Source organism: Nothobranchius furzeri, chromosome 5 (genome assembly GCF_043380555.1).
Source record: "Nothobranchius furzeri strain GRZ-AD chromosome 5, NfurGRZ-RIMD1, whole genome shotgun sequence".
In the NCBI taxonomy this organism is placed as follows: Eukaryota; Metazoa; Chordata; class Actinopteri; order Cyprinodontiformes; family Nothobranchiidae; genus Nothobranchius; species Nothobranchius furzeri.
In genome coordinates, this window is record NC_091745.1 from 38,435,174 (window position 1) to 38,459,900 (window position 24,727).

Consider the following 24,727-nt stretch of genomic DNA (forward strand, 5'->3'; position numbering starts at 1 on the left):
ATTAATCATTGTTTGGTATCTTTAAAGAGCAAGTAACGTCTAAATTAACTTTTTTTTGCTGATGAACTGTATAAATGAGTGTCTAATAGTGTTTTAAATGTGTGCATTCTTTATTTTAGCATTTTGGTGCATTTTCTTTAAAAATTAAAAATTCTGTCTAAAAACCACAGTAATGCGCCACCTTCAGCTGAAAACATAGAATTTGAGTCATTTTGAATAAATTTTAGCCAATGGCTAAAGAGTAAAGTACTACGTAAACCAGTAGAGTACTACGTAGCAGCTCCGTGCCAAAGTTATAAAAGCAACGAGCGTCTCGGCCACGCCCTGTGGCGAGTGGGAGTTGGATTTGCAAGCGAGTGTAGGAGGTCAGCGGTAGTTCAGCATTAGCATATAGCATTAGCATATCCTAGTCTTTAGCATATCTTTTAGTGTTATAAATACTTATTTAGTGTTAGCTTGGCTGTTGTATATTATAGTTTAGTTAGTGTTTGGCTGTTAGTGTAATTGGGAAAGTATTTCGGGTTTAGTGTTCCATATCGTCTTAGTATTGGTGAGTAGGTGTAGTGTAGTATGGTTGCGGTGACTCTGTGGGCATTTTACCCGCGATTCTGCACGTCTCCGTTTGAAGAGGGAGGCTGTGCCCACCGTGGCTCTTCCGCGATTTAGATGCAGCCCACCGACTCTGCTCCCCCACCACGGCGGGCTCCAGTCTGAGGTGAGTCAGCTAAATAAACGTTTTAACATCTTCTAAAGACAATTCCCTACCTAAATGCAAAGTCTGAGAGACGTGGTTCACTTCCTTTAGCTAGTCAGTCGGCAATTCTGCAACAGTGACTCTAACTGACGCAGCACTTGTTGACAGCATTACAGCGTGAAATCCAGCTTGTGACCCGGTTCTGTGAGGAATTCTGTTCAGGAGGTCGCATTTCAGGCTCTCCACATCATATGTGACTGACTTTTACGTTATAACAACGATCACACACTAGGAATGTTATAAAGCGCCTATATAGGAGATTCTTTTGTATATTATCTGACTATAAACTCCAACAACAATGTGCTTCTATTTTTTTTTTCAGGCTAAATCTACCCAAGACACTGGCTGTCAGACTGATTTAGCTGCATGAATGTACTTGTCCAGGCTGATGTGAAACCTTCCCTGTAGCAAAGGTGAATTATTTTTAATAATCTTCTATGCAAACATTTTATTATCACCTTCTAGTTTTAATTTGTTTTACAGATTATTTTTACACGTGATTTTATGCTCTTTTAAACATTTATAAATGTGCTGCTTCTTTGTTTTTACATAGCCAGCCAGAATGGAGTTCACAGCCGCAGTGTGTCTGGTGACCCACGGGGACCATGATGAAAATTCATCTTCCAGAAGGTCCCAGAGCGTCCAGACCCCCTGAAAAGACCAAGGTGTGAGGTGTCTGCTGTTGATTCCAGCTTCCACCTCAGTGACAGTGCAAGCTCAGTGAACTGTTCAAGGTAAAAAAAAATTAAAAGATTTCAGAATTTTTAAGATATTAACAATTAAAGAAGTATGTGATTACATCATGACGGAGGCTACTGATTCTGCCCGTGACACTTGGTGGTGACGTGTAAGCTGATTCTCCTGGAAAATAACTTTTACATTAAATATTTTGTTTTTGCTATCAAAAGTAAATTAACTAATAACCTGCATTATTGCAGGACATTCAGCAAAATATGGACTCTACACCATGAGGCATGCACACATTAATATTCTATAAGAGCACATAAGGTGAGCAACACCACATATTGTACACTGTCCTGAATTTGTTTTCTTTCTGCATCTCATTAGCCTGGCTGATCACCTGATAACTCCTGTCATCTGGTTATGACAGCATGAGGATGTCCTCACACACCTGTAACCTATCAGCTCATCTGGCAGAATAGAGAGAGAAGAGACAACACCACATCTCCTGTTCCTGGAAAGCCTTCAGCCATCCTTCGATGACTGAGAACCTCCATCAGCTCTGTCTCCTGTCTGCCTACAATTATTATAATTAATATTGTGTTTGACAAGTTTTTGTGCTGCCAAATATCTCATTTAGATTCCAGTTTTGATATTTTAATGGATATTTATAAATTACATTGAATATCACATTTTTGTTGCATGTTTAACTAGCTATTGTGATTAATTAAACTAGCACCTCACTGTTAAAAGCTCGTTCTAATTTCAAGCATGTTTAAGTATTTATGGACATGAACAAAAACAGGAAATATATAAATTGAGATTTATTTAATTAATATAACAAATAAGGGGGAAAGAGTCATTGAAAGGCACATTCTTCTGGAAGTTCCTGATCCTGAGGACACCAGCAGAGGAGACCAGCTGCAGACACCAGAGACCAGCTGCAGACACCAGAGGACCTAGAACCGAGAGAGCAGCTGTTATTAGTAAATAAATAAAGAAATCAGGGCAGTTTTAGTGGGCTGAACACATTACAGAATAATTTTCTCATGGGGTATTTTCATAACTTTATATGCAGCAGACTGTACCTTGAGCCCAGGGCTACCGGAGAGCTATCCAGCATGTTTCAGTGGATTTTCCTGCTTTAACAGGTTAGATTAGCTGTTAAGCAGCTCAGCTATTTGTTGCTGATTAAAACCAGGTGTGCTGAAGCAGATAAACCTCTAAAACATGCTGAATACTAGCTTTTTGGGGCCGTGGAGACAAACCCTGCAGCTAATCCAATGCTATGGCTAACGGCTACTTACCTTTCAGAGGTGATTCTGTTGGGTCGGTTCTGGGAGTTTCAGGCAACTCACAAGCTCAAAACAATAAGACTCAGGTCCGCTTGTCTCCTCCAAATAGACTTGGTCCCTTTCTTCTCGAGTGTCTGTAAGGAGGGGGAGAAACATCCTCCACTTCTATCAACTGCTCAGAGTGAAGGGAGCTAGCTTCGTCTAGTTAGCCATCGTCTTCGTCACTGCCGCGGCTCCGCCCTCTCGGTCCTCCAGGCAACGCCTACTAATGTTGCATTTTTTAAAATTGATACGTGGGTGGAGAAGGACTCCGAGGCTCAATTGACCCGCTCTTTAAATGTTTTCTGCTTGGCCACGTGGTTAAACTAAAATATATTATTCGTGATTAATCTTTTGTGTTGTTTCATGATTCTTTGAAATGTTTTGAGTGAATTTAAGGTTAAGTTACTTATGATTCTAAGTGCCTTGGAAGTTAAAGTGCAAGTTGCCACCCACACTTTAGCCAGACAAAGGGGTCAGCCATCTTGCATACAGACTCCATTTTAGAAACACACACACACATACATACACACAAAACACCTTGAACATTATTTTGAATATACATCCTTTTATTATATCACATGGTTATTATTCATTTATGCCACTGTTTATTCATTTGACAAATTGTTAATTAAACGTTATAAAATTCAGATTTTCGTCTCCAGTAGCTTTGTTGTGTCGAAGAGAAGTCTCTGCTCCGAGGATTCTACGAACTTCAAGAAAGACTGATAAGAGTTTTGGATTCAATTTTTCCCCGGTTAAAGGGGAATGGTGCCCCGTATATCTAAGAATATCTTAATTAATTAATAAATCAGTAAATATTCCCATATTTACAGAATTTATTGAAGAATCCAAAAGTAATTAATTAATTACTAATTACTCGCTCCTAATAACCCCAACAACATGCAGCCAGTAACCCTTTTAAAACCCGAATATTCACAATAACCCGGTTCCGCACGGCCATGTAAACACCGCCAAAAACCTGGATATGCTCATAACCGGGTTTTTAAAAACCCGGTTACTACACCTGGGGTAACCCTTTTCTAACCCGAATGTTTGGTCGTGTAAACGCATATCGGGATATCCCCATCAAAGCGTGTGTTCTGCGCATGCTCTGTTCGCAAGGAATCTTGGTCTTTTGAGTAGCGAGACGTCTTGTATGCACCAGAACACCGGAAGTAAACAACAAGTTGGGAGCAGCATGGCGAGTCGCGGCACAGCACCACACTTTTGGAGTGGCGAGGAAACCTCTGTGTTCATCGGTCTGGTGAAAAGTATGAACATTATGTATTTTGTTGACGGCCGAAAGTACAGAGACAGCGAAATATGACGCATATTGCGTTTTGACGTGGTCCATACGTCCTGGCACTACCCCAACGTCCGCATTTAAATCGGGTTATGCAAGTTAGGGGTAACTCTTTCTATTTATGCTTGTAAACGGGTTATTCTGATCAACTCAGAAACCCGAATACCGACCTTAACCCGATCATAACCCGGATATTGGCTGCATGTAAACGTAGTCATAGGGGATCGAGAAGACAGAGCACACACACACACACACACACACACACACACACACACACACACACACACACACACACACACTGACAGACACACACTGACAGACAAACACACATAGATTAGTAACCTGCTGCAAACATACCAAACATACAGCTTTCCCATTCACTTCTGTCAAATAGGAGGGTGACCATGTTTCTTGGACTACTCTGCACTCTGTGTCCACTTTTCTCTTTTTTAACAGACACAAAAACAACAAAGTAGCTTACCCAGACTGGCTGTGCTTGCTTGACCTATTAGCTCTGCCCTGGTATACACATTTTGCCCGCTCAACATAGTTGCTAGTGCCACCCGCCATGACTCACAACTTTTAGGAACCCTTAGTGTCCAGTTAGTAAAACCAAAAGAGAAACGTATCTCCTCTCTGTGCATTCATCTTTATAACACCTTAATCTAACTACTGAAATCTCTCCTCAGCCTTCTCTAGTTTCTACAGGAACGATTCATCACTAAATTTAAAGAATCAGTTGTTTTTAGCTTACCTCTGCACCAGCAAACTTCTGCATCTCAGAACAGGAGCATCATAGCTTTTTTATTACTTATAAGGCATTGATTTACATTAGAGAACACAGCAAAACATATTGAATAAACTAGAAAACCACACCTTTAATAGTGGGTTTATTCCCCAGATTTAGCACCGTTGTTATGTTCTGACCTGTTCTCAGAGATAAATAAGTGTTGGTAAGCAATAAGGTTAGTTCAGCTGTCGTCAGATCTTCCTGTTTTGTTCTGTTGCACTGTTGCCAAGTCTTGTTCTGTAATGTTTTGTGGTTCCAGGTTTGAATGAAACCCTTTCTGGAATTTCCTTGTTGCTACATTAATCTGCATCTTGTGACACAAACAGAAAAAACAATTCAATTCAATTCAATTTTATTTATATAGCGCCAAATCACGACAAGAGTCATCTCAAGGCACTTTACATAATAAACATTCCAATACAGGTCAGTTCATTAAGCCAATAAGAAAAAAAAAATGTTTCCTATATAAGGAACCCAGCAAATTGCATCAAGTCACTGACTAGTGTCAGTGACTTTACAGCAATCCTCATACTAAGCAAGCATGGGCGTCGCACCCATGGGGGATGTGGGGGATTCAACACCCACACTTTTCTTATTGAGATCGTTCAACACCCACACTTTTCCAGCCGTTTTGCTCACCTCCAAACCAGTCTGGTTTCTCTACGTTGCACTCACTCTGTTTGCCTTATCTCCTTCTTCCCCTCCCTCTTCTGTTTCTCCTTGAAACCCGACAGGTTTCAAGGAGAAACAGGAGAGGGAGGGAGGGAGGGAAGATCTCGACTGAATTCATAATTTTACATCTTGAAATTACAAACTCTGAGTTTGATAAAGTGAAGAACAACAATTTGCAGAGGTTTATAACAGGCGCGGCGCCAGGTTTCCATTTTTGGGTGGGCCACGGTAATTTTGGACGGACCTTAATATGCAGTGACTTAAGTGAAGCAGGCAGGTCGCGTTTGAAAATTTCTTTAAAAGACGTCATAAAATTTTGCCCCCGTCATTTTTATTTCTAAAATATGAAGTAAAAACTCCCAATTTAATTTTCATTCATTTTTCATTTATAGGCACCAGAACCTGCACTTCTAATATTTACCTCTCAACGTAGGACTCTTTCATAAGGGTACGTGCACACCGGTAGTTTTTACGGTTATTCATGGGGCAAAATCTCCGACATTTTTGAAAAAATAAATAAATAAATAAAAATACATCTTCCAGTAAAAGCTAAGCATCCAGCCCACCTCTCCAAATGTGTAAAATGTGCATCACAGCCGCTAGGCGCGCCGCGTCAGCCCAGACAAGAGCAAAGCAAATAGAGAAAGAATAGAGGATAATTCTGTCTGGATGTGGATGGAGATTACATTTTACAGCAGCCTGATCATCATTTAAATACGTAAAACATCACCTGTCTTCTAGTCCACGCTATCAGCATTATTTTATTTGGTGTGTAAGCATGTGTGTGTGTGTGTGTTCCACTTCAAACACTGGTCTAACCAACCAGACCAGAGTGTCCAGTAACATATTAATGTAACAATTAAACAATTTCACCTCATGTAGGCTAGGAACATTTCACCTGCCGTGGCCCGACCATCGACATATATAAAGTGGTCCGAGAGGACTGGATTATGTGGAAAGATTATTTCCTCACACTCTATGCCATAAGTCAGCACAAGGTCTAATGTATGATGGCAGGAGTGGGTGGAGCTATGTATTCTTTGAGTAAAACCAATTGAGTCTAGGATATTACAAAAGGCTACATTGAGGCAATCATTTTCAATTTCCACGTGTATGTTAAAATCCCCTACTACAATGACCTTATCAGTATTTAGCACCAAATCAGATAAAAAATCAGAGATCTGATCCAAAAACTCTGAGTAAGGGCCTGGTGGAAGATATAAAACTACAAACAAGAGTGGTTTTACAGTTTTGCAATCTGGATTAGGAAAACTAAGAATAAGATGTTCGAACGAACTGTAGCTATTAATTGGTAAGGGACTGATTAATGAGTCCAAATGAAAAATGGTTGCTACTCCTCCTCCTCGCCCTGTACTTCGAGCAATATGATGATTATAATAATTAAAAGGAGTCGACTTGTTTAAACTAACATAGTCCTCTTGCTGCAGCCAGGATTCTGTGAGAGAGAGCAAAGAGATCTGATTATCACAAATCAAGTCATTAACTAACAAAGTATTAGAAAAAATGGATCTAATGTTCAATAACCCACATTTAATTTCTCTAGTTTTCTGCTCAGTTTTTGTTCTAATATTTATGAAATTTCCATGATTTGCTTTATTAAGCCTGATATTTAATCTGTGTGATTTTGGCCGTGGGCAGGACACTGTCTCTATGGGGTAGTGGGTGGGTAACAGTACAGAAGCTGCAGAGGGGTGGGTTAAACTACGACTCTGCTTCCTGGTCTGGACTCTGGGTTGTCATGGAGGACTAATAAAACTGACCATGTTCCTAGAAAGAAGAGCTGCTCCATCCAAAGAGGGATGGATGCCGTCTCTTCGCATCAGACCAGGTTTTCCCCAAAAAGTTTTCCAATTATCAACGTAGCCCACGTTGTTTTCAGGACACCACCTAGACAACCAGCAGTTGAAGGACACTGGTCCGATCAGGCAGGAGGCCAGAGAAAATTACGGAGTCCGACAATGTTTTGGCAAACTTACACACCGAAGCAACATTAATTTTAGTGACCCCGATTGGTGTAACCGGGTGTCGTTACCGCCAGCGTGAATAACAATCTTACTGTATTTACGCTTATCCTTAGCCAGCAGTTTCAGGTAAGATTTAATGTCGCCCGCTCTGGCCCTAGGTAAACATTTAACTATGGTTGCTGGAGTCTCTAATGCCATTTTTCTGACTATGGAGCTGCCAATGATTAGAGTTGGCTTATCAGTGGGTGCGTCACTGAGCTGGGAAAATCTGTTAGAAACGTGGACGGGTTGGTGGTGGCCCAAGGGCTGAGTTCTATGCTTCCTGCGTACCGTCACCCAGCCGGCCTGAGGTCCTGGCTGCTCAGGTTCTGCTGGAGGGTCGCTACGGGGTGGTTCTAAGCTAGTTAGCCCCGCGCCAGCTAAGTAGCTACGGCTGTTTACGGGCTTTTCAACAGCGCGGAGCCAGGCCTCCAATTCCGACACCCTCGCCTCCAGGTCCGGAGGCAGAGATCAGGCAGGGTGAATGGCTGGAGAATTTACCGGCACAAAGTTTTCAATAATCTGGCAGAGACTGGATAGCAGGATGGTTCTTTTATAGCAGGGGAAGCAGGTGTGTGAGATGAGCTGAGTAGTCAGGAGCAGGTGAAGTGGAAGAAGCTGAGGACAGGAACAGGTGAGAAGAATGGAGTTGATTGTGGTTGCCGGGGAAAGCTTGTCAGGAGCTTGGTGAAGGGACCAGGTGAGCTGAATGAAGGTGAAATGAGGAGTCAGAGGAGGGTGAAAGATGGGAGTCATGACAGACCCCCCCCCCCCCCCCCCCTCCTCAAGGGCGGATTCAAGACGCCCACAGGAAACCAAAGCAGGGCGGGAGGAGGGGGGCGAGGAGGGAGGGCCAGAGCAGGGCGGGAGGAGGGGGACCAGGAAGGATGGCCAGAAGAGTCTGGGGGGCCGTCGACGGGGAACCAGGAGCCGGGCCAGCGGGAGTCTGGGGATAGAGGACACTGAAGAACGAGGACTAAGAGGGGACTCTGGAGACTGAGGGGACAGAGGGAACTCTGGACTATGACCAAGAGAGGACACTAGAAGAAGACGACCAAGAGGGGACACTAGAAGAGGACGACCAAGAGGGGACACTAGAAGAGGACGACCAAGAGGGAACCCTGGGACTGGTGGGGACATAGACACTTGTGGGGACACTTGAGACTGGAACACTTGAGAGGGGAATACTTGGGACATGGATGTCAACTCCGAAAATTGAGACGTGGACTTCGACTCCGAGACTTGAGACGTGGACGTCGACTCGGGAACAGGGAGGACCGGAGCCTCTTGGACGGGCTGGACCGGAGCCTGTGCGTCCCCTTGGACTACCGCCAGAGCAGGATGCGATGCGTCCTCTTGGACCACCACCAGAGCAGGATGTGATGCGTCCTCTTGGACCACCACCAGAGCAGGATGCGATGCGTCCTCTTGGACCACCACCAGAGAAGAATGCGATGCGTCCTCCGGGACCACCGCCGAGGAAGGATGCGATGCGTCCTCCGGGACCACCGCCGAGGAAGGATGCGATGCGTCCTCCGGGACCACCGCCGAGGAAGGATGTGATGCGTCCTCTGGGACCACCGCTGAAGCAGGATGCGATGCGTCCTCCGGGACCACCGCTGAAGCAGGATGCGATGCGTCCTCCGGGACCACCACCAGAGCAGGATGCGATGCGTCCTCTTGGACCACCACCAGAGCAGGATGCGATGCGTCCTCTTGGACCACCACCAGAGAAGGATGCGATGCGTCCTCCGGGACCACCGCCGAGGAAGGATGCGATGCGTCCTCCGGGACCACCGCCGAGGAAGGATGCGATGCGTCCTCCGGGACCACCGCCGAGGAAGGATGTGATGCGTCCTCTGGGACCACCGCTGAAGCAGGATGCGATGCGTCCTCCGGGACCACCGCTGAAGCAGGATGCGATGCGTCCTCCGGGACCACCGCTGAAGCAGGATGCGATGCGTCCTCCGGGACCACCACCGAAGCAGGATGCGGAGCGACCTCCGGGACCACCGCTGGGACAGGATGCGGAGCGACCTTCAGGACCACCGCTGGGACAGGACAGACGGAGCCTCTCGGACAGGACGAAGGTGGAATCTCAGCTGGACAAGGATGTGGTGCGGCCTCTGGGACCACCGCTGGACGTGGATGCGATGCGCCCCCTGGGACCACCGCTGGACGTGGCTGCGATGCAACCCCTGGAACCACCGCTGGACTGGGGCAGGCAGAGCCTCTTCAAAAGGCAGAAGTAGGAACCCCACTGAGCGTGGATGCGGTGAGACTCCTGGGACCACCGCTGGACATGGATGCGGTGCGCCTCCTGGGACCACCGCGGGACGTGGATGCGGTGCGTCTCCTGGGACCACCGCTGGACGTGGACACGGTGCGCCCGCTGGGACCACCGCTGGACGTGGACGGGACGGAGGGACTTAAAGCTTGAGCATCGTAGCTGCAAAACCTTGCGTTTGTGAAGGCCATGAACTAGTAGAAGGTCTCCGGGACTGCCACTGTTGCGTTGTCAGAAACCCGCTGCGCAAGACAGCCGCAGCAGGCCTGGATGGAGGAGTGGAACCTCTGCGTGGCAGTGGCCTGATGGCCAGCCGCGTTCCCCAGAATGGTGACTCCTGCTCCTTCTCTAGTTCCATGAATTTCAGGAGCGTTAGATATTCCATGACAGGTATGAAGAAAAAATAAATAAATACTCCCAAGTGCTGTGTCCACGTCGGGTCAGACTTTTGGCCAGATTATTCTGTCATGAACAGAACTCAGAAGACCCGTAATGATGCCAAACACAGTTAAAGTATATAGAAAAAAGTATTTTATTTTTGGTGGAGTTACCAGATGGGCGAGGCTGGAGAGAGTCGGAGACAGGCGAAGGTCAAAATGGCAGGCAGAGTACAAGGCAGGGGTCAGGAGAAAAACGAGGTCCGGAGGCAGAGATCAGGCAGGGTGGATGGCTGGAGAATTTACTGGCACAAAGTTTTCAATAATCTGGCAGAGACTGGATAGCAGGATGGTTCTTTTATAGCAGGGGAAGCAGGTGTGTGAGATGAGCTGAGGAGTCAGGAGCAGGTGAAGTGGATGAAGCTGATGACAGGAACAGGTGAGAAGAATGGAGTTGATTGTGGTTGCCAGGGAAACAGGGCTTGTCAGGAGCTTGGTAAAGGGACCAGGTGAGCTGAATGAAGGTGAAATGAGGAGGGTGAAAGATGGGAGTCATGACAAGTACAGAGAAATTAAATCAGTTTTAGCAAGCCACAAACACCAAACAGCTACACATAGTGCAACACTGAAAACAGAAAACAGGAAACGTCTTACCGCCAACAAGAGAAGAGTTTCATGTTTTCATGAACTTTTGCAGAATTCAGGTGGGACATGTTCACATGCAATGTTCCATTCCTTTTGACTATGGTGGGTTACACCGCCCAGAACACCTACCCTCTTGTTGTTTCTGCCGGGCTGCCATTCTGACGTGGGAATGCTCAAATGATCACTTCTTTTCGTCTCTAATTAAACAAAAACATTCGGGGAAAATAACTCTTACTTTTCGAGCTTTACAAAATTACTTCTGACTTCATGTATCAGAGCTGACGGTACGGCGCTCCGTTAGTCAAGTATGAACGTAAGCGTTTATCAGCAGCAGACAGGCAAGTATTTAAGTGGGAGGATAACATTTACTCACACCCTGTGATTAAACACTTAAGGTTAAAATACAACGCATTCCCATCCAGCTCAGACAGGTACTTTCCCCGCTTCATTACTCACTCAGATCTGTGTGCCTTCATGCTTGTTTGATGCAGTCTCACAAAAAATTAAATAGGAACAAAAGCCACAATCACAGCTCTGCAAATCCTTCAAACGCCAGATTTATTTTGGCAAACATATGTTCGTTTCAAAATCCAACTTTCACATTTGTTAGAGGATTTAAGATAATCAACTGCTCTGATCCTCTAATCTAGATGTTTATCGGCTGATGGTTTAGCTGTTTTAGATTATTTTTTAGCTTTTTATGCCACCTTGTAATAAATATATTTAATATTTTCTTGTTTTGGTGAAAGAAGCAAAATATTGCCTTACAAAAAATGTTGGGGGTAAATTATGGTTCAAATCATGTTCCAGTCAGTTTCCATGACAAATGTATGCAAAGCTTGCAAACTGTTACTTTATTATTTTTAGAAAGTTGAAGACTGCTGAACAATCTAGTTAGTTTCATCTGTGTCTGCTAGTGGGACAATCAAAACACTAGCGGAGCCAAAAGTGCAGATGTAATTGCTTCTGAGTCCCACATGTGGTTCCCGAATGCCTTTTTAGTTTCACATCTGCGAAAAAACAGCCAGGACGTGGTCTCGGAATTGCTTTATGGAAAACTCTGACAACAAATAAAATTCCATAACCTACAGTTATTTCCAAGCCATGTGATTTCTAAAGATTTGCCTTTTTTTGGTAAAATATTTAAACAAGATAAATCCAATTTATTTCACCATCTGTTCACCCCTCAAGTTGCAGTTTCCAGCCCCCAGTGCCATTTTCATGAATCTCAAAATACTCTCGGACAGGCAGCGAGGCCACTATGTAACAAATATGTGTGGTTATGTTTGACCGAGCTTGTTTTCTGTCAGACAGAGCCCCGGCTGATTGTTCATGCCCATCATATCTGCTGAGGGGAGCAGACGCTGCGGTTGAAAGCAGAGACGTATGTAAAGGAAGTGGTTTAGGTTATTGAGGTTCTACTTTTTTTTCCTTGTGTGTGGTGCATTCGTGGCACACTCACACAAAAGGCTACCATGCCAGTGGAAGCCGTTGATCTCCTTTCTGACTAAGACAAACAAAATTCCTGAACCTCTGCAGCTGTGAGACGAGGGTTTGATTTCCAGTCGGCACCGCAGTGGGATCAACAGACCTGGGAGGATTCAGGTCACAGCAGATTTCCCTGCGGTTGTCTCTTTGTGACAGCGTTATGCCACCTTGTGTTTTCCAAACTGCTCCCCTTTTAGATAAAATAAAAGATTTGAGTTTTCAGAAATCAGAAAATTTTGCAAGGTCATGGTGTTTGCACAAAACACCAATGAAAAATACAGGTTTGCTTTAGCATGAGGTCAGGAGCTGAAGTGTGTCATTAACATTTCTGCTTCACACACACACACACACACACGCTCATGAATCCTCATACGTTTGATTATGTTTGTCTTTCAGGTCACTGACAGCTGCAGCTCTGAATAATAAACCTCCAAACTCCAACTGTGCATATCGCATTTCTGCTCAAACTAAATTCCCTGTAAACCTCTGCTGGTTGTTCAACACACCCAAACTGGTATTTCTGTGGTACACACATAATTGCACGTTTGGTTGGTAAATCAAGAAGTCTGGCAAGTCCCAGGCTCTGAAGGCTTCCCTCAAACTATAGCCTTGAGATGGCTATTAATATCCCCTACAGACAGGAGCTGAATGCCCTGCTCTTACAGTCCTCTGCAGGACTGCACAGAGAGATCTGAAACTTTTAACAGGAAAAAGAGAGGAAAAGAGGTCCAGACTTTAGCTAAAACTGGAAAGTTCTTTACAAATGGAGCTGAACAGTAATCAGTATTTTTAGGACTGATGAAAAATGAACTTGGCTCTGTCTCCTGCTGTTTAAATTAATTGCTTTTGTTCCTGTTAGAAAATATCTCTCTAGGAATTTTTTCCTAAATATTCCTCCACCTATGGAAAAGCAAAGATAACATAAGTCCTCATACTTTCTTAAAAACTGGGTGCTGCTCTGAACACACGCAGGAGCTGAAGCATGTACTCAGTTTCAGAGCTTCTCTCTTTTTTTCCATTCTCTTCTTCTTTCCTTCCCCCACTTTTCTTCCTCCCCCTCACATCTGGACTACTGGCAGGACCCAGTTCCTGTGTGGTGTGTGTGCACATGAGCAGGGGACCCAGGTTTTTGGGGTTGGGCCGGTTCTAGCAGCTCACACTGTGTGAATCTAATCAGCTTTTGACTCTCAGCCACATTTTCCTGATCCTGACTGCAACCCAACTGGATCGCTTCTTTTCACTTCATGTTCAGAGGTTGTGATCTTGCAGCTTGAGGACCGTCAGGAAACTTTCGAGGATAAAATCTCCAAAAGGGTAAATTCTAGGTGCTGCTAATTCTCTTAATGGCTCTAAATACTCAAACAAGTCTCACCTGCAGTTTCTCTCCACCTCTTCTTCTAACACAGAAAAGGTTAGCAGTGCACTGCCACACCTATGAGAGGCTGTGGAACTAAAGACCTGTTAAGTGAAAAAACAACAAACATAATGTTGGCATTTAGTTAAACATTCAAGTATGAACCTGACGCAAACCTAAGTAGAAGTTTGCTCCAACCAATCTGATTCAACTGATGCATAATTGTGTGAAAGGTGAAGAAGCACAGAGTGATGCTTCCTGCATGAAGAATCGGCTCCTAGCCATGTAATAAACATGTGGGTGGTTTCAAACCCAGCGTAAAGGGCCGACGTGGGAGGAAATATCAGGTCAAACCCAGATTTCATTCCCAGTTGAAAGGTTGGGCTTCACTCTGGAGACATGTTCAAATTCTTCAGCCCACACTCCCCCATCTTCATCCTGCTCTCACCATCAAGTGTTTTCACCATATTTTGACTTCTGCTCCTCTGGATGAAATATTAAAAGAGTAGATTTAGCTTTTTTTTTCTTTGTATCAAACTAATTTTACCAACATACATTTTCGTGTATAGAGACTGAAACCTCGGGGAGCAGGACAAAACACAAATGGAGGAGGCAGGTGTAAAGATCGTGTTACAGCTTGGATTTGCTTCAGGGTGACAAATACCTTTATGTTAGGAATTCTCTGTATTTATTTGTCAGCGATGCTGATAAGAAACAACATAACAAAAGAAAAGAAATCTCTTTGCTGTTTTATAGGGATGTTCTATTTCTGATCCTCATCTGTGCTCCAGACAAGCTGGTTCCCAAAGACACTCTCTTGGTCAGCTTGTTTCTCTCACCAAACCCTCAGACAGGAATCATGTTCGCTCTTCCTTCTTCCATCTCAGGAACATTGCTAAGCTGAGTCCCATTCTGTCCCACTCTGAACTTGAGACAGTTCTCCACACCTTCATCTCCTCACGCTTAGACCACTGCAACTCTCTTTTCACGTGTCTGAGCAGAACCTCCCTGAACCATCTACAGGTGGTTCAGAATGCCTGTGCTCGGCTTCTGACCAAGTCCTCAAAACACACCCACATCACCCCGCTTCTCATCCAGCTTCACTGGCTGCCAGTCAACTTCAGGGTTCATTTCAAGATCCTGGTTCTGGTCTATAGGGCCTTACATGGACAAGCACCATCTTACATTGGTGATCTTCTCAGTCCCTACACCCCCAGCAGGTCCCTGAGGTCCAGTGACCAAAGCCTACTGGTTGTGCTAATGGAAACGAACAACGTGACGTACTCACTGCAATGGATGTCGGAAAACAAGGTGGTCTGCTATTGAAGGCAAAAATACATATTTTTCTAAATAATGGACTTAAATACATATTTCTGCTTCTTATTCTAATACAGCCCAAGAACAAATAGTCCAAAATTTATTTAAAAGCCATTTCAGACGAGCTGGCTCCACCTTCGTGGACCAATCACAGCACTCTATCAGTTTGAAACCCCTATAGAGAGCTGTGATTGGTCCTGCAGAATCCTGCTAGGGTCCATAAAGGTTCCAAAGGAGCGTTCCTAGACCAAACTTAGCAAAGCAAGAATTTGGTCTAGTTCACTAGGCTAGAAATATACGGGAAAAGTAGGAATACATTATTAACTAATAAACTCATCTTAGCATCACACTTAGGGACAATAATAGTCCGCTGTTTTTGGAAACAATATGGCACTTTTCCTACTAATAACAAAGTAGTTGTCCTTTTTCACACAGGGGACACAGCATCCTTGCATCTTCGTCCGCTTATCCAGAGATGGGTCATGGGGAAGCAGCCTAAGCATATGCCACTTACACATTAGCGTCGATAAGGTCTAGGGAGGATAGCGTTAGTTCGGTCTCGAACGGGCGGTGTAGTGTTCATATATAAATACGAAGGACTTCTCAGGAATGTGGAAATCCCCGAGCCGGTGGGCAGTGTTTAATATGTGTGGAAAAGTCTGCGGTGTCCTCCATAAGATAAACAAAGGTGGGCCTCTTCCTTTGAGTCTCATCCCAGTTGGACTTTCCCAGAAAACCTGACCAGGGAGGCGTCAAGGAGGTATCCTAGCCTGATGCCGGAGTCACCTCAACCGGCTCCATTCAATGTGGAGGAGCAGCGGATCTACTCCAATTCCCTCTTGGGTGACCAAGCTTCTCACCCTATCTCTAAGACACCAAACACTCTGCGGAGAAAATTCATTTTGGTTGCTGGTGTCCAAAATCTCGTTCTTTTGGTCACTACCCATGGCTTGAGACCATAAATGCAGGTTGGAACATCTGCCTCAGCTCTCTCTTCACCACAACAGATTGAAACAATCACTGCAGCTGCAGCACCAATCTGCCTATCGATCTTGTTGTCCATCTTTCCCTCACTTGTGAACAAGACCCCGAGATACTTAAACTCCTCCGCTTGAGGCAGGACCTCCTCCCTGACCTGGAGAAGGCATTCTACCCTTTTCTAATCCAAGACCATCCATCCATTTTCATCCACTTATCCGGGGTTAGATTGCAGGGGTTGCAGCCTAAGCAGAGAGGCCCAGACTTCCCTCTCCACAGCCACTTAGGCCAGCTCATCCAGGGGAATCCCAAGGCATTCCCTTGCCAGCTGAGAAACATTTCAATTCAATTCAAGTTTATTTGTATAGCGCCAAATCATGACAAGTCATCTCAAGGCACTTCACACAGTAAACATTCCAATACAGGTCAGTTCATTAAGCCGATCAGTAAAAAGGAACCCAGCAGATTGCATCAAGTCACTGACTAGAGTCAGTGACTTTACAGCAATCCTCCTACTAAGCAAGCATGCAGCGACAGTGGAGAGGAAAACTCCCTTTAACAGGAAGAATCCTCCAGAGGATCCTGGCTCAGTATAAGCAGTCTCACTGGGGTTGAGAAGACGGAGCACACACACACACACACACACACACACACACACACACACACACACACACACACACCTGTCAGGTGCATCTGGGGACCCACAGGCCTAAAAGGCCTGATAGGATTCAGCACCACTAACCGCTAGTGTCTGCCAGTGGGTTCGGAAGTTGCCACAACAGGTACCGATAACTCTGCAGCCACAGCTCTGGTGGACCACCTCTACAATGGAGACACAAAACAGGGCCCACTCAGAATCATTGTCCCCCGCCTCTCCTGGGACGTGCTTGAAATTCTGTCAGGGGCAGGAATTGTAGCTCCTTCTGACAGGAGACTCTGCCAGATGTTCCCAGCAGATCCTCACTACACCTGTGGGTCTGCCAGGTCTGACAAACATCCTCCCGCACCACTGAAGCACACTCACCACCAGTTCTCACGATTGTTGCCCATGCAACCGGCTGGATCCCATGGGTGAAAGCCCAGCCACCAGGTGCTCGCCACTGAGCCCCAACTCCAGGCGTGGCTCCAGAAGGGGGCCCCCGTTCGAGCGAGGAAACACTGCAGCATGTATCAGTATCGGTTTATATCATGATATGAAATTAAATGTGAGACAATATCGTGTTTCAGACATTGGTTAAAAAAAATGCCAATATTGAGCATCTCTACTGTTTTAACATTGAATTGAGCTGCATTTTCTGCATGTAGAATGTACAATTGAAGGTCTCCAATCTAAGGTTTGTCAAAGTAAGAACATTAGACATTTCTGAAGGACTAGACCCATGAATCCACTGGAAGTGTTACATTTGATCAGATGTGCACAAATTGTTGACCAAACTATTTAGAAAGACAATTGCCGTGACCTGGTTGGTTGGTTGGTTGGTTGGTTTGTCTGTTTGTTTGTCTGTTTGTCTGTTTGGTCGGTTTGTTTGTTTGTTTGTTTGTTTGTAGTGTCAAAAAATTGATGTTTAGAAATGTTCTGTTTAGGATTAGTGATGCAGTTTTTAGGCAAGAATTGTAAAGTCTTTCAAACATGACACTTTTATTTTTACTTAACCCAGTTTTCTTCTGTAATATTTGGGTCCCTGACCAAGTCCAGCAGAGGTAACAAATACTTCTTGATCGTGACCTGTGCATTCACCAAATGGGTTGAATGTTTGCCAGCACCTAATGACACGGCTCAAACAACTGCTGTCCTTTTGATGAATCACATTTTCTCCCGGTTCGGTCTCCCCGCACGTGTTAACTCGGATAGGGGAACTCCCTTCACCTCTGAAGTGATGGAACATCTTTGGCAGATGTTGGGGGTAAAGGCCAATTTCCACATTGGTTACCGGCCCCAGTCTTCTGGCCAAGTTGAAAGGATGAACTGGACGGTTGTCAGCATGTTAAAGAAGCATGTGTCCTCTAATCACAGAGACTGGGATGCAAAGCTTCTGTTGGTCCTGATGGTCATACGGGCCACTCCCCATGAATCTACAGGCGTCTCCCCGTTTGAAATGATGACGGGTAAACAGATGACCCTGCCGCTTCACCTGCTGTATCAGTCAGTTCAGTCCAATGCTGCTCCGGCTTACACTAGCGAGCAGTATTTACAAGACTTGAAGAATCAACTGCCTGCAGCTTTTTCTTTTGCACGGACAAATCTGTAGAATCAGCTGAGGGCAGGCGGATTGGTTCGGCGTCTGCAGTGATGCGGACGCTGAGCCGATCTGTCGTGGGGAAGAGGGAGCTGAGCCAGAAAGCCAGGCTCTCGATTTACCGGTCGATCTACGTCCCAATCCTCACCTATGGTCATGAGCTTTGGGTAATGACCGAAAGAACGAGATCGCGGATACAAGCGGCCGAAATGAGTTTCCTCCGTAGGGTGGCCGGGCTCAGCCTTAGAGATAGGGTGAGGAGCTCGGACATTCGGGAGGGACTCGGAGTAGAACCGCTGCTCCTCCGGATCGAAAGGAGCCAGTTGAGGTGGTTTGGGCATCTGGTCAGGATGCCTCCTGGACGCCTCCCCGGGGAGGTGTTTCGGGCATGTCCTGCCGGCAGAAGGCCCCCGGGTCGACCCAGGACACGTTGGAGAGGTTACATCTCCAATCTGGTCCGGGAACGCCTTGGGGTCCTGCCGGAGGAGCTGGTGGACAAGGCCGGGGAGAGGACGGCCTGGAGCTCCCTAGTTGGGATGCTGCCCCCGCGACCCGGACCCGGATAAGCGGAGGAAGACGAGACGAGACGAGACAGAGATAGAGCCTGCCGAACTCCAGTGGGCAATGAGTTCCATAGCTTTGGGGCAGCATGCACAAATGCTCGATCCCTCCGCGATTTAAGTTTCATCCGTGGCGTGTACAGCAGCAAAAGGTCAGCCGACCTCAACGTGCAGGTGGGCACATATGGAGTGAGAAGGGCAGAGAGGTAGGGAGGTGCCAGGTCATTGAGTGCTTTAAAAACAAAAGTCAGTAACTTAAACTGCACTCTGAAAATGACAGGGAGCCAGTGAAGATGTTCCAGGACAGGGGTAATGTGTCTACGTCGGTGTGTACCCGTCAAGAACCTGGCAGCAGCGTTCTGAACAACCTGCAGCCGATTCAGGGCAGAGTCCGGAACACCAACGAGGAGGGCACTTGCATAGTCCAGGCGAGAGGTAATGAAAGCACTTTGAATAACACTTTGTTTGAAAAGCGCTTTAGAAATAAAATTTGATTGATTGATTGATTGATTGATTGATTGAATGACTGCCTCCAAATGCCTCAGTTTCAGGATTCGTCGGAGGTGAGTAAGGCGGCGAAGCTGATAAAAACAAGACCTCGCTACGGAGTTTATCTGTGGGGCCATTGTGAGTCCAGCATCCAGCTTGACCCCGAGACTCGTCACAAACTGTTTGGGGTTAAGGGTTAAAAGGTCACAAACAGGGTGAGAGCCATGGTGGTTGCGGGGGTCAAAAACAATAAACTCAGACTTCTTTTCATTCAGTTTTAAGAAGTTGGATGCCAGCCAGCCCTTCACGTCATCCATACATGCAGCCAATTTCGAGCCTGCATTCTTCTCGTCCATTTCCACGTATAGCTGACAGTCATCTGCGTAGATGTGATACCTCAGGCCATGCTGATTCAGGATATTGCCCAAAGGCAGAAGGTAGATTGAAAACAGCAATGGCCCAAGAACGGAACCTTGTGGCACCCCCCAAGGCAGTGGAAGACTGGAGGATGCACAGTCACCAATTTGTACAGAGATGGTACGGTTTGATAGGTAGGAGCGGAACCATTTATAGGCAACCCCTGTCACCTCAACCCAAGACCCAAGCCGATCCAGTAAAATATGGTGATCGACCGTATCAAAAGCCGTTGAAAGGTCCAGCTGGAGCAGCAGTACCCTAGACCCAGAGTCAGATGCCACCAGAATGTCATTTAGCACCCTAACCAAAGCAGACTCAGTGCTATGGTTTGGTCTAAAGGCTGACTGAAACACATCCAACAACGAGTTGTTGTTCATATGGGCAGAGATCTGACCATGCACAATTTTCTCAAGGACCTTCGAGAGAAACGGGACTTTCGATTATGATCAAAAGGCCTCACATTCTGAACTCAACGTAGGTGATGAGGCCTGGTTCTACAACTTTGCTCCTAAGTCCGGTCACAGAAAAGTCCCCTCTGGTAAACTGGCTGAGAAACTTTTGCCAAAGTGGTCAGGTCCATTCCTGATCACTGAAAACTCTCCGGTTGTGTATCAGATCAAGATCACCAAAAGTAACAAAAATCCCATCTATAAGTGGGTCCACAGGAACCAAATCAAACCACACAAGGGTTCCACAAACTTTGATGATAACACCACCCATAAATCTGATGACCCCACTCGAATTGCACTGTGTGTGTGTGTGTGTGGGGGGGGGGGGTCTGTCCGCTCTCCCTCGGTTCTCTGTTTCAAGTCACACAAGTTCTGTTGAGTGTATGTGTGTATAATTCATGTCTAAACGTAACGTACAGACTTGGTTGACTTTGATGTCATGCTGTGAGTTTCCATAGTTCTATGACTGAGTTCATAACAGTTCAAATTGAGTAAATCCACTAACTGTTATGTGAATCCAAATTCAATTGTCATTTATTTTTTAATTTCTAGAGATTTTAGAATTTTTACAATTTTTACACTTTTTATGACTGGTTGAAGTTTATTTTACACTTTAATTTTACAATACTAATCTCTAATTCCTTCTGTGGTACATTCACATTTAGGTTTGATTACTAAAAGCACTGATTAACTTCTTGTGTTTCTTCTTAATTTTTATATTATTCTTTTAAAGATACATTCCATACATATTTGCATTATTTTGATTACCACTAATTACTTAATTATATATATTATAAAACATAGCATTTTAATATTTGACAGTTATGAGCTACTGATTATTTATCTCTTCCATTTTTGATAAAATTTTTGCCCAAAAGCTTTAATTTCCCTTATATATACTATAGGGTTTGTTTATTTTGTTCTTTTGCAACAGTTTTCCAGTACACGTAGTTTACTGAGTCCACTCCTTATAGCTGACCTCTTTTCACATAATCTCCACACACATAGGTACATATAGTCCTAGTGTTTTTTTATTAGTTCTTTTCTATCAGACGCCATCTATGTGGGTCTATGGTCAAATGCCCTGTGTGTGTGTTTTGATACTTTGCTGAGTTTCGCCAGATGTCCTCGCTTCCTGGGATAACATCACTGCTTCATCACCTGGTTCTGCTGCTCTGGATTCCGGTTCTTCTGGAGTTCTGGGCATCCTAAGGTTTTCCTGCTCCGGTTTCCTGGATCACTACGGATCGCTGGTATCTGGTCTGTTTCTGCTCATGGATCTGGTTTCCTTGTCATCGTGGTCCCTGCCTACAGATTTAGCTAAGTGGGATTACTATTTCCTGATTGGGATCTCTATTGACTATTCTTCTGTGTGGGGGGTTGCTTTTCCTCACTCCCGATGTTTCGGTGCCTGAGAACTAACTCTGTCTTCCTCTGCTGAGTCCTCAGGGCCTCTAAGATTGTCCAATGCCTCGTGGTCCTCTGCCATGACTCCGTGACCTTGGAAAGAGGGGGCAGTTGTAAGGTCCAAAAGGGTGAATTTTCACCTATAGATTGAGCAACATAATAAACTTTCATCTACAGAAATAAATCCACTTTCTATTGGCCTTCTAAATCCAGAATGCGTGTTGACATTCCATGAAGACAAAACATTCAAACAAACATTCTCTCCCAAGGTTCTGCACTCACTGTGAACGCCAGATGTCAACATTCTTCATTCTGAACAAGTGAAGACTCCACGATTTCATAGTTATACGTTAAATAATCATATGTGATGAATGAACAAGATGTTTAAATCAAATGTTAGAATAATCTGAGCTTAAATTAATGAATTTTAAATGAATATTGTCCTTACAATGATCCATTTATATCACAAATCAGTATGCGTTTGACTTAAGTTAATCATTGTTTACACTCATACAAATCACGAGTTTTGAAGATTCTCATTCACAGTGTTAAGACTTTTGTATCTGAAGGAAGGCGTGGCTTTCTGAGGGATGTTGGTAAATACTCAGAAACGTGTCAAATTCTGATTTGCCAAACTTGCCCAGAAATTATAACAAAGTAGTTTAATAAAACAAGAATTACTTCCCAAGTAATTCAGTTTCCAGCTGAGCCCCGATTCAGCCATATCGGGAAAGAAGCCTCTTTTGAAACAATCTCCTTTGACCTTGAGTCACAATCTTTCTGCGACGCTGCAAGTGATTACAGACACAACAGCTCTTCAGTAGGGCTGCAGCTATCGAATATTTTTGTAATCGAGTACTCTATCGAATATTTTTTTCGATTAATCGAGTACTCTAATAAATTACCCTTTTGTATTTGTAAACCATTATATCAAATAGCATGTTATAATTATGAAAGACCTGTTAAAATGAGCAAGCAATTGCCAGTTATTCTTCAAGTTTTATTCAAAATTAGTTTTCAAAACTTCAGCACTTCAACTTTACTTCACAGTAAACAAATGGCTGTGCAAAAAATAAGTACACAACCTGAGCCGATTTTCCCCTCATGCGAGAATCTGCTAGCCTGCAAGCCAGACAAAAACTAGGAGGATAACTGTTGAAGTAGCGCTGCGGGCGGCTGCGGCCCAAACAGAACCAGAACCGCTCACGGTGCATGCGCAAACAGCTCGCCGGCTGTTCCCTATTAACACACATCCGTTTTAATTTCAACACTTTTTTCTCACACAATAACAAGGATTGTAGAGAAAGCATGTTTGCCGTGGTTTTGTCAAATTATACGGATCACAAAACATTTATTTACTTTCTTTCGTTTTCCTCACATAAATACCCGTGTCCTCCTGCAGCAATCCCGAAGGACAACAAACATCAATAACACAATAAAAAGTCCTACGTTTTGTGTAAAAATGCTATTTTTTAGCACATTTTAAGTCCGACGTGTTGCTACCAGACGTACGGTGTGAGCTGAAACTGAGTGCTACAACGAAAAAGTCGCACAGTGTCCGCAGAATATATAGAAATACAGGCTAAAAAGCATTATCTTGTAGAGGCTCCGAGTCCGCTTGCAGAAGAGACATTTACAGGTGCTGCAGCAGCACGGAGGATGTGGTGTTGTGGTAGGCTTAATCCATTTTACAGTATTTACACTGGAGTACGTTTTCCGCCTAACGACGTGAAAAATGGTCCCACATCTTGACATTTTCTGTCTTTTTCGCACTCCACCGGGGTCCACGTTGTCCGCCATGGCTTAAGAGAAAGTTAAGTTACATTCGCTACTCGCGTGTGCAGTCCAGTGGGCATGTGCGTCACTTATTTCAGTCCGGGTGAAACATGACCACGGGCGACTGCAAAGCCACGAATTAATTAAATATGAATTAAACGAATCCTCGAGGCAGAGAATTTGACTCGAGGATTTTATGTACTCGAATTATTCGAGGTACTCGAGGAATCGTTTCAGCCCTACTCTTCAGAGCTACTTCAACTCTCAGACATCCACCTTGGACGCCTAATCTGCAGACCCCGGGTTGCATCTCATGGCCGGGGAAGCTGAACTCAGAGGAAGCTACTAATATCTGAGAATTGTGGTTTTGACGTCCGGTGACCTCACCACTCTGACCGCAACCCTCCGGACTGGCGGGAGCAACTCATACCAGGGTATCGTCAGCCTGCATACTGGAGTCTGATGAGGTTCATAAATAAACAACTCTCTAGTTTATAACAAACAACAAATTATTTTACAGCCAGATTTCACAATTTCTCTCAGATGCAAAGAAACGGTTGCTACAACATCTAGCTTCCATTACATCACCTCACATTCACCACTTCACATCTCATTATTCATATCTTGGCATGTATCATTAGTTTAGGAAAAAGAATTAAATTCATTTTATAAACTATATACTGACTCTATCTGGATTAATACGAAGTGTGTTTATGGTCCCTGAATAAGCAAAGAACCCTAGAATCTTCTGATTAAACATTCAAAGATCAATTTGACAGTTCATAATTGTATGGAATATCACATCTTATTGGTCATAATTAACATGTATTAAATGCTACAATTTCATGCAGACACTGAAAAAAATTACCACTACCTTGTTCTGCATTTCTTAACCAACACAATGCCCAGTTGGCTAGACTCTGCATTTTATAGATAAAGTTACCATCATTTTAAAGAGAAGGTAAAATCAAACAAGCATGTAGCAAAAATTACAACTTTTATGTGTTTTTGCTAATCAACTCTTCATTTGATCATGTGATGCTGGCAGCAGTGCAGAGGTTAATACAAAGACTTGGGCTCTTACACTGCTGCAGTTACTGTCAGGTGCTGCTGTGACTTGCTGCTGACGCTCATGGTGGAGACAGGACCATGAGGGTGGATGTGCTCAGGTGTGGAATCAACACAGCAATTACTCCTAACCTCAAACAAACATGAGCTCAGCCCAGAAAAACATTACACACACGCTGCAGGATCATCAGCGAACCTCACCGCCCCCCAGGCTGTCAGCTCAGCAAACAACTCTTCATGCTTTTTCTTGATTGGTTTGTAAATTCAGTTAAGTTGGATCTGAAGACAAAATGAGATTATGTCAGATTGTCATTAAG

The 24,727-nt window shown here is 44.5% G+C and overlaps 2 long non-coding RNA genes across 2 annotated transcripts; one reads left to right on the forward strand and one right to left on the reverse strand.

Annotated features, from left to right (window-relative positions):
- Nucleotides 1-34: 34 nt before the first annotated feature.
- Nucleotides 35-1,973, forward strand: LOC139070061 (uncharacterized). Its single transcript, XR_011520713.1, has 3 exons — nt 35-1,167; nt 1,308-1,488; nt 1,823-1,973. It is a non-coding gene; the product is annotated as an uncharacterized lncRNA (long non-coding RNA).
- Nucleotides 1,974-2,244: 271 nt separating this feature from the next.
- On the reverse strand, nt 2,245-3,595 carry LOC139070062 (uncharacterized). Its single transcript, XR_011520714.1, has 2 exons — nt 2,743-3,595; nt 2,245-2,394 (listed from the first exon to the last, which is right to left on the reverse strand). It is a non-coding gene; the product is annotated as an uncharacterized lncRNA (long non-coding RNA).
- Between the last annotated feature and the right edge of the window lie 21,132 nt (nt 3,596-24,727).